Source organism: Sipha flava, unplaced genomic scaffold (genome assembly GCF_003268045.1).
Source record: "Sipha flava isolate LNK unplaced genomic scaffold, YSA_version1 87_pilon_pilon, whole genome shotgun sequence".
Lineage (NCBI taxonomy): Eukaryota > Metazoa > Arthropoda > Insecta > Hemiptera > Aphididae > Sipha > Sipha flava.
In genome coordinates, this window is record NW_020273629.1 from 1060151 (window position 1) to 1071772 (window position 11622).

Sequence of the window (11622 nt, forward strand, 5' to 3'; positions counted from 1 at the left end):
GAATCCCAGAGAAGTTCAAACTTGCATTCGAGAAACCATTTTATTTGTGCCCAATCATTTCATCTTCGTATACAAACGTTGCTGCAGTGAACGTTCTGCCAACTCCATAACAGACGTATTATGTACTTCGACAATATTTTTTTTTTTTATTGAAATAAAACATTTTTCCGTTAGTGTAAATTTGATTGTGTAGTACAAAAAATGTTAATAAAAGTAATTATTCAAATTGTTAAATGAATTATATTCGTAACCATAATAGTGGCTCTACGGACCATGCAGCAACTCTAAGGTTAAAATATAGTTTCGCACGCTTCGACGACATATTGAGAAATCAATGTATTATTTTAATTAATAATTTTGTAGCTAATTGATTAAAAAGACATATTATTAATATTTTTTTGTTTTGATATTTTGTATTATTATAACAATATTATTTATAACATTACATGAGAGTGTTATTATTTTTTTATTTTTATTGTTATTATTTTATATTAATGTTTTATATTATTGCAAAAAAAAAATCACTAAACCCTAAAGTGCTTGAGAAAGAAAATACTTGGTTTATTATCATAACTGTAATAAAAATAACATTTTTTTTTCTCAGCAGGACTCTTTGTACAACATTCATGAATAACTGTCACGTCTGTGATTATCGACGAGTGCATTCAATACGAGTGCATCACATGTACACGTGCAATGCATTTTGACTCGAATTGAGATGATGCACAGAATTACAGTGACATAGATTTTCACAACGCTGTTTTTGCCGAACGAGTTAAAGTGTACGCGGCGGGAATTACAATATGGATAATCCGTTTAATCAACTCGAATACAATACTTGAATATTTCGGTAGGCAACAAGCTACGACGAAAAAGTTGGAGACTTTGTCGACGTCGTCAACTTCCTATATTTGAATTACAAAATAAATTTGAATTTAAGATAATTGATAGGTAGAAAAATATCACTATCTAACAAACAACAAACTTATCAGTATTGGCAAAATATTGGAATCTGACATAAAATTAAATATATTTTTAATTTATGTATTATATTGCTGATATAGAATAATGCTTCACAATTATTGTGAATATCTTTCAGATGTAATTTCGGAACAAAAAAATTAAAAAGCAAACGATTGGATCTGTTGTATGTGTATATTAACCGGGATAGTACTAGGTAAGCTGTTGTACTTGAAATTAAATGTTGGTAAACCTCGTAGCCACGAGAAAACAAAACCGAAAACCCGACTCAAATGTGCGTTATGATTCCATAAAGAACATGAAATTTATGATTTATATCATAAATTTGTATTTGATTGGCATCAGAGCTATGGGTCCTCATTGAATTTTAAACGGTGACGAAGTAAGATGATATGAATATTATGAACGTATGAGGGTTTTTTTTTCTGAATAAATTTAAAAATTATCGAACAGATAAAAAAAAAGACGTGCTGGAAAAAAATTTGTATACGTCCAGTTTGTAAGTATTTGAACTCGGAACACGGAATGTGGCTGGCGATTGTTGGACGATAGCTCGCGTGCCGCATATTTAGTGCATGAATTGCAATTTATTCGTAAATTTTCTCTCTCGCTCGAACCGCAGAAAGACCACGGGTAAGCGAACATTTTTCGAACCGATTACGACGAATTTGAATGGAAGACGGTAGTGCACGGTCGCGGATTTACATATCCTCGGCGGCGGCGCAGCAACGCACGTGTCTGCGCGCCTAGACGCGAAACTAGGTCGCATAAATTGTTCAATAAACCTATACGAATTATATTTTTTACGTTGTTTTTGTAGGGGGTACAGCGTACAATATGTCGACAAATTATTTCGAAACGCACGCGGTGTACGGCGGTTGTCGGGTCCCTCTGCAGCTGCAGGGTACCCGCAGGCCATACCGCGTGCGTAAAACGAATATAATAATAATAATAAAAATAATAATAATATGCACTGCAATTATTATTTATTTAATATATTTCTGTTACTATTATTTTTTTTTTTCGTCCCGACGACACGCGTTTATATCGTAATTATATTGTACTCTCCTGCGCGTGTATGTATTAATAATATTATATATTTACGGATGAATTCGGAGTACACATGACGGAGGCGGCGACGATGAGGGGGGGTCGTTATTGGATTACACGTACACCAACGCCGCCACTAGATCCCCTTTTTAGCATGATAAGTATGTTTGTTTAGTCAGCTGTATTTATTCTGCAGACGATGGAAATTAAGTTTTCCATTAATCCCGTCCAATAAAACCCGGTGTACAAACATCACCACCGGCGACGTCCTTGTACAGGCAGAAACGGCTCCGGTCGGCCGATGCGGCGCGACGATGTATTTATTTTTTTGAAAGTATCGTCGTCATTTGGAGAAATAAAAAAAAGAAGGAGAGATTGTGTTTGAAGTGTAACGACTGTCAGAGTTTTTATTTGTTTATATAAATAACGAATACGTGTTTTTTTTTTTTTTTTTATATTGACAATGGAAAATCATCGGAATATATATTTTCGTTTTTTTTTTCACCATTGGCATTATGTGTTCGACATGATAATATTTACAATACTAATAACATTGAACTGTGTCCAACGGAAAGTATCTCACGAAATAAGGGCGAGATCGGACAAGGATGGCGGGGAAAAATAAATAAACTGAACAAATATTAACGTTCCAGACTTAAAGTGAAGATATAATATTATTTATACGTATAATATTTTAACATAAAATATATGATTGTATTATAGTTGTTCGATCGTTCGGACGGGAAGAACCGGAGGTGACGTTTGTTAGTAGTGAAAAGTAACGGATAAAACATACGCTGTAAGTTGTGTACCTATGTACAGTTCGTTGATGTAGTCGGCGTTTCATAAATCCGGGACAAAACGGAAATAATTAAGGTTGTACCGAACCACTTAATTTGATTTGGAAACGAATCGTGATTTAACATGAAACAAACCGCACGATATAGCACGCATTGCACAGATCACAATATGTATCTAGTGGAAGACATGTATATTTATTATTGTTCGTGAACGGTTAAAGCTCCGCCGTATTCGAACAACACAAAATCATAGTCTCATCGATCAATTATGCATGGGTTTCGCGTTCGTGAATAATTTATTCGCGACTTCATTGATGAATTTAACTTCTATCCGATATTAATTATTTTCATTTCGACGCACATATTTAATACATAGACTATAGCGGTTCGACGGTACATATTGTTTTATGCGAACTATAAGAATTCATAATGACATTGCCAACCGGGTCGCGTACGCCTTCCGCACGTACGTACGTGAAGTTGGCCTACCCTTTTCCACGGATTACCCTGAGACCTATACCAATATTTTGCGAGTTATTTGCGAGTTCATTTTCAAAATTTGCGAGGAAGCCGTTTGCGAATTATAATTAAAAAAACAGAAGGGTGGGCCAACTTCACGTAGCCCCTCCAAGTCACCTTAGAATTTCAAAACTGATACCAAACGATGCGTCTTTATTTGTGAGAATTTGCGAGTAAGCCGTAATAAGTCATGAGTTACATACTTATAAGTCGTAAATCATAATTTTTAGGTAGGTAAATTTATTATATAATAACTGTGGAGAATGTGAAAATGACCGTTCAAACATATTTAAAATAGCTTAATACTTGTATGATAATTTATTCTCTAAATAAATAAAGGATAATATTATTTTATTAAAAAAGTAAAATAACAGGTAGGTACAATGGTTTTTTGTATTTTTTTTAGAGCTATTTAAAAATCATGGTATCTATATAAAATCAATTTTCATTCGACCATAGTATTATAATTAAAATTGTATATATAAAACTGCAGTAGATCACATTGTCAGAAAAATGTAGATACCATAGATTCTGTATAAGGCCTATGGGAGATACGAATATTTTTAAATTTTCGGTTTTTATATCAGCTATTCAATATTTAGGTTTAGTTATTAGTTGTTAGTTGACCAATGTATCATCATTTTTTATTAGTCGATACTTTTTATACAAAATTGTTTTAAATTTAATCTGTTGTTTAGTGATTGAATATTAAATAGTTATAAAAACAATATGTTTCACCTGTACTGTACTTTGACTAAAAATCTGAGAGTAATAATCTCATGTTTTATTATGATGGAAAAATTTTTTGGCAAATAATTGTGTAAAAATTCTCATAGTGACGTATTATATTGAAAATATTAAAAAAAACCAGCTGCTGTCTGGTGGCAAATCAAACAAACTGGCAAGGTCCCAAAGCAGTCTGGTTAAATAAAACAATATAATTCCGCTTGCTAAGGCAAAAACTATCCGTTTTCAATTTCAAATTTTCATCTATTCTTATCTATAATCAAATACAAGATAAATACGATTATAAATTAAAACGAAGCAAATAACAACGTAATAATAACATTGATAAATATACTATTTAATCAACGATAATACAACGGGAATAAAGCCAACGAGGGCCAGCGGTAATTGACGGTACATTTCGTAGATGGTTACCTATTCAAACTTTAAGATAGGCTGGGCAACTATTATAATATCCGCTTCCGCCGGTAATAAACAATACATTTTATTATTGATTTTTACTTTTTTTCCTTGCCTGCGGGCCGAATAAAATTTGTCCGTGGGCATTGGTGATCGCTGCTATAGGCTATAATATAGAGCAGAGGTCTCCAAAATTTTTTTAAGACTGGTCAAATCTAAAATACCCGGTCAAAATTATTTAAAGGAATAGAGAAGTAATGAAATTGAAGAATATATTAGAACAAGTAAGATTTATTTAGATTTTAGAAAAATGTATACTTATTTTTTATTTTTTATAATTCAGCATTTGTTTTATTGTGATACGAGTAGATTATTTAATGAGAAGTTTGGAATTAATTGTAATTTTAAAATTTTAAAATACTACATTAGTAAAATACTCATTGAAAATAGAAGAATAATTTGTAATGTAAAGAATTAAATAATTTGAAAAGCTAATTTTTAGTGAGTTCGCCCCCCCCCAACCCTTCGATAGTGATAAGGGGAGAGACAAATGCCCACCCTGTCCCGCCCACAATTTAGGCCACCGAGAACTGGCCAAAAAGGTTAGAACGATAAGTTTTGTCAGAAAAGGGACACCGGCCGAAAATGGAGAGTGACATTTGGGCCCCAAAAAAAGACCACCCGGTATCCCAAACCGAAAGGCGGAACACGTAAAACGTGTGACGTACGCCGTACCGGTGAAGAAAAGTCTTCGCGCGTCGTGCGCGTCAAGTCGCCGGGCAATAACGCCAACGGTTAGGGTTAGTTGTGCGTTGTTTTGTGATTAAAATATCGTTCGTTAAGCGCACGCAGGGTTGGGTAGTAATATTAATCGCGCGGCAACGACGTTCTTATGGTTATTACAATAATAACACGCGTCGAAAGCGAAAACCACGCGATGAACGGCCAGGAAAAAGATTCCTATCGAACGCGGGTGTAACGCAATAGCGTTGCGCTATCCTATAAAGGTGTGCCGGTACCGTATGCGGTTATGACCGCGCGCACATCGCGATAATAATAACAATAATAGTTCCGATGATAATACACGTTCCGTGGCATTGCGAGCGCGAAAAAACGTCTACGGCACTCGAAGGGAACGGGGAAAACCTTACCGCCCCCATAACCGATTCGTTTTTATTTCATTACGGTTTCGTTACTTACGAACGCATTATTATAAGCGTGTAACACGGACGGTTCTACGAAACGTTTTGTGCGGTTACCGTCGCGTACGAGTCACGTTTTCGACCGACGGCCTCTGACTACAGTAACAACAATAATTACGGTGATATCTGCGCTAATAATTTCGCTTGCACGTTATCCGGGTTAGGCGCTCTGTAGCGTTTCACGGCGAAACGATGTCGTTCTCGCGTCCCCGGACGCGCTGTTGTACTGCGCGCGCGGGACGTTTTATTTGTATTTTTCCATATTCGCTCTGTTGACGGTCCGTTACGACCGCGTGCACGACGCGCGCAATGTTTGGAACGCGATCGCGCGTAGGCGGTGTACCAAAGCCGTCGGAACACGGTGAAACGTAAGCGTTACTTCGCGAGGCGAAAGGCACTGCCACAGGACACGGGACGAAAGAATTATGAAACCCGTTGGAAAAGTGCAGCCGGTCGTTGTTCTACGCCGATAACGCGCCAGTAGGAGTCGCATAGGTCGATTATACACCGGCGGCGTACACGCGTAATAGCGACCGCGAGACGCGTGTTCCACGTAAAAGTTCGCAAACTTTAACGCTGCGACCGATGTGTGTTTCAGTATTTTTATCGTTTTTTTTTTTTTTTTCTTTCTCGTACTGTTCTCGCCAAGGTCATAAAATCGCGTCGAATTAAAATCCGTAACAACGTGCCACGCAACTGCAACATTAGGTTGTTTTACTACCATCGGTTCACGTGTTATCTGTACGGCCATGGACTGCGAAGAGCTGACCTCGATCGCGCGTTAACGCTGTAATCAACGAGGAAGAGCGTTCTTATTATTACGACGACAACGACGACGGTTTCGACGCAGATTTCATGCGATAAAGGTCACACCACGTACAGGCGTTGGAAAATCACAAATATGGCGAGATGAATGTAACACCGCCGTCGTCGGCCAACAACAATAATGTGCGTATTAACCGGCATTACGGTTCATTCGAGTCAAGACAAATAAATATTTTAATACTCTGAACAGACCTGGAATATACCAAGTGGGATTATCAAATATTTCGAACTATCGAGGTTCAAGTTACCGAGACTTGACTGTATTATTTGTATTCAAACGCAAGTATACGTCTCGGATAACGTGTAATAATATCCAGGAATAGGATTGATAATAATTGGCGATCCGAAATAAGACACACTAGGTAATCGATTATTAATGCCGTATACAAATTAGAATGATCAGTTCCGAATGACCAATCTCGTAATACTTGGCTGAAGTTTATGTCTCGAACAACCAATAAAACGGATAAGGCTGGAGGATTTCAGAGAACATATAACGAATCGATCAAGAAAAAATTTGAAAACTAAGTGCGCGTTAGCGTCAATTTTAAAAACTAAAGGTAAACAGAGCAAAGGATGGACGAACTCTTTTTGATCAGGATGAAAACGAAACGTCATGCATTCGGTCAGGAAGGACATGGATGAATTGGCATATCGAGGAATTTTCCTATGAGTTGGTCTTAGTGTGGGCCACTTTGGTTAATATTTTAAGCTTATTATTATAAGAACGTTCTGGTGGGCCCCTATTATTTGCATTTCTCGGGCCGAAGAATCCACCTCGGGATTTAGATTATATATATTATTTAAAAAAACCATGAAACGTGTACCCTAGAACCGATTTAAAGATTAATAACATACCGTAATACGTCTATTCCACGTCAAATCTACGAATGGTAATCATCAGTCCCATGCTCTCCACCGCATCGGATCTTGGAGATATGCGGAAACTGCACAGTAGCAACGTTTGCATAATACTATATCAAATAGATTTTTTTTTTATATTGTATAGATATTATCTATACAATATAAAAAAAAAAATCTATATAATATATTCGCATTCGTTGCTTTCGAAAAGTTAAAATAACTACGTATTTGTTACACCCTCGTGGGCAAACTGCGTCGACCCTTGTGCGATGTCCACCCCAACGGTTTATAAAAATAATTGCGGTTATATACAAAGTGTTCGCCCTTTACGACGTATGACTATGTAGGCGAATACTAATATTCGCATGACTCGTTTGTTAAATTCTGTATTTTTCTTTTTCTGGTATTATATTATTGCCATACGTTTAAAGCGTATAGTAACAAATTATGTACAGGACGGCATTACTGCTACGCGACTTCGCTGATAGGATACGCGTAACGTTTTTGTTTTTATCAAATCCAAAGTCTCGTAGTAGTTATATATTTAATTTATACTACTATGTAACGGCAAACATAATAATAATCATAATAATGACAAAACATCATATTATAATAGTCGGCACAGTGGTCAGAATCGTAAAATAGCTTACATAAATTAATATCTCCTGAATTATATTGGATAAGTTTGTGCTGTATACCAAATCTATACATTTTTGTGATGCTAAATTCAAATTTACATCCATTTTAAATTCAACCCTTATAATGAGGGATGACACAGAGGTATTTTTATAGCAATTACTATAAACTGTTCCGATTGATATATAAAGAGTATATTTTAATAACATTTTTTTGTTCCATTTTAAATCAAACATCAGAATTAGACACACAGCCGAGGTGAGTGTATTATACACTATAATACCTAGACACGATTTTCGATCGAATTTAATTTGTAATTCATTTCGATGTAAACAATAATCGTACAACATCGAAGTGTACACGAGTACAACAGGCCACGATTTTCAAAACCGTAGTTTTTTCTTTAGGTGAAGTATGGTGTGAGTCAATTTAAAAAAGCCGCATAGGTATCAATATGCATTAAACCCGATTATGTCTAAATGGCAAATAGTTACCAATATGATGATATAAATGTGATCGGTAGGTCGCATATTATAATAATTATGCATCTTGGTAACAATATAATATAGCTATTATACAATGCATTATTAGTATAATATACCTAGTTTGTTCGTGTCATTATTGATTGCATTATTTTAATTTCGAATATATTCCATGAAAGCTGGTTAGCTGTTTTTCTTAGAACCTAACGTTACGAAACCTAAAATAAAATTACATTATCCTCTTGCGTAATTATTTAAATTTATCACAGCACGCCGAGTCACGAATCGATCAAAGTTATATGATACGGATAAGCATGTTTTTCTATTAGCACTTTTCGAGGATCGGTTTGTGAAAGAAAAAAATTAATAGAAAAAAAAAAACTACGGAAGAAACGTTATACTCTGAAGCGGTTGTATATTAAGCGTGCGATATTCGTCGGACAATTGATTTTCAGCGCGTACAGAACTGTTCGTATTATTGGTAAAAGGAAAAAAAAATATTATGCTATTTATGCGATGATAATTTATACCCATTGAACACGCCACGTTCTCGGTCGTACGCACACGTTTACCGGTTGTTATTCGTTTAGGGTCTTAAAAACGCGTGTAACGAGATAACTCGCGCATAAAAGGACGAGCTTACGTTTCCCGTCGTCCGTCGCCTGAAAATAAATAACACGAAGCGGACGTGCGCGATTTTACGATCTAGTGAAAAGTTACTCGTATATCACCAGGTGACCTGAATAGAAAACAACACTTGTATTACTTGTACACACACATACATACACACACACACACACACACACACACACTCATGTATATATATATATATATATATATATACGTATACGCCGTACGTATTATTGCGATCCGCCTACCCCTTCCACGGCGTGGTCATCGATAACCGGAACCGAATTATTAAAAAATAAAAACAAAAGCACGCCGACGGCGCGTTAAAAACAATCCACTTAGGATCATCGAGCGCTTATACCGTCTGCTCGTTTCCGTGCGTGCGTACTCGTGACCGAGTGCGTGCAACGTATTTGCACGTGTTTTGGACGTTATACGTGTACGTGGTACGCGTGCGTGTGCGCGTGTAAGTAATATACCACGAGTATTTACGATCTTTAGGTAATTCCATCCGTCTGCGGAACGGCCTCACGAAGTACACCTACAACAGGTCGTGCGTGAAACAACGATGGCGTCACCCCTGCCCCCGACTCCCATTTGCCCTGGCCGTGTTTCCTATTACTTCTACGCCGCGGCCTAAAAGAAGCCCCGGCCAACACAATGATCACACCATCCGAACCGATGAAACATTGCTCGGCGCGTTGCGAGGGGAAGACCCATAACGACTGGAGGTCGTGATCCGCCCCATCGTGGTTTCGGTTGTCCCGAGGCGAGATTTCAGACTGCGGTCGAAACACCGTCAACCGCTCCAAGTTAGTTCCTAACCAACACAAGGTTACGAACGAAGCCGCTGGCTGTCGACCACGGGATATCGAATTCTTCGGTGCGACAAGGATTACGAACGCAAATCGCGACCCTCAGGGCCGGTGCTACGCGTACGGGTCGCGACGAAGCCTATCCGAAACGGTACGGCGTCGTGGGGACGTTGATTTCTGTTTGCATTGCCATCTTGGGTTAGACGTTTTTCCGAAACGCGCCCACACCGCGTTTGAGCCCATTGTTTTATGGCCCCGATTGTTTTTAGCCCTTCAATAACGCACGCGTACGGCGACGACGAGCGTTTATCTCGTACGATTCAGTCGAATCTGTCCGATGTCAAGTCCGTATTCGCGCCCAATGACTAATGGTTCGCTGTTCATACAACACGGGTATAAAAATACACCGTCTTCCGACCCCGACGCGCAAAGCCGTTTATCAGAAAATATCGTGAATCGACCCTCCCGACTATCAGAAAGTTTATATTATATTATTATAATACGTAGGTATTACGCGCGTATTGTGCTTGTACCCATATATATATACATTTAACAACAATGCACACCTTAGTACGTCGAACAATTATCGGAGACAGAAATATTCTTAGAATCTTTAAGGGTCGTAAAGATTTGAAACGAGGGTACAAAAGGAATTCTTTGAAAGTCGAGGGACATTGTAAAATCTGTATTCCAAAAGGTTTTACGGCCGTCCGTATATGTGCGATGACAATGATGATAATACCGAGGATAACTGTATAGAAATCTCCGTGAACACAGCAAAGGAATATCCAAGATAATATATATATGCATGTGTATACGAACCCTGCGTATATTTATATACTTTATATTTATATACTTGTTTACTAACCTTGGGGCATAACTATTATATTATAAGAAAATGCTATATCCAGTGTTCAACGGTGTTTGGCATTATTATGGTATTTTCGTTTAGGTACATGAAGATGAATGATCGATTGGTAAAAAGGAACATGTCATTTTTAAGAAATCATTCACCGTCGAATGAACACCGAGAATACAAAAATCTAATATAGGTAGTGTAAAATATTCGAATACATTTATTTTTGACAAAATTATATAACGTATTTTATTGTTCTATAAATCGATATAATAATTTTAACCAAATGAAACGCTTATATTGTATTATTAAATTATTTAATAAAGTAGAACTGGTTAAAATGTAAGTGAATCAATGCATATCATTATAATATTTATTTCGCCTTGTGATAAATAACGAGATAAAATATAGTTAAGTATTTTTTTTTTCTGGACGATACATTCATTAAAAAAGTACGACTTGTAACAAACCTGTATCATTGTATATAATTACTTTTTAATGTTATTTACAAACATAACGTGACCTGCGTTTTTGAATTTTTTTTTTTTTGTTGATTACGTTATACGTCTATATAGCATGTTAATGGTAGTTTGCTTTATGACAGTATAGAAAACGAATATTTTCGTTCCCAAACCTGTTTCCATTTATATTTCGCCCTTCTTGCGAAAAATGAAAACAAAATAAATCAGGTAACACGATACTCGCTCAATATAAATATAGGCACCTAAAAAATGCCTTAAATCTTTATAGTATTATATGCACAAACAGTACGATAGAATGTTAAAAATTATCTATGATGTAATGTACTTAATTTTT

At 36.6% G+C, this 11622-nt stretch overlaps 1 protein-coding gene across 1 annotated transcript in view; it reads right to left on the reverse strand.

Annotated features, from left to right (window-relative positions):
• LOC112693479 overlaps positions 1 to 7445 on the reverse strand; it is a 98881-nt gene extending 91436 nt beyond the window's left edge. Inside the window, exon 1 of the mRNA XM_025568570.1 lies at positions 7382 to 7445. The gene's annotated coding sequence lies outside the window, so the exon portion shown is untranslated. The remainder of the gene's footprint in view (positions 1 to 7381) is intronic.
• Positions 7446 to 11622: the final 4177 nt, after the last annotated feature.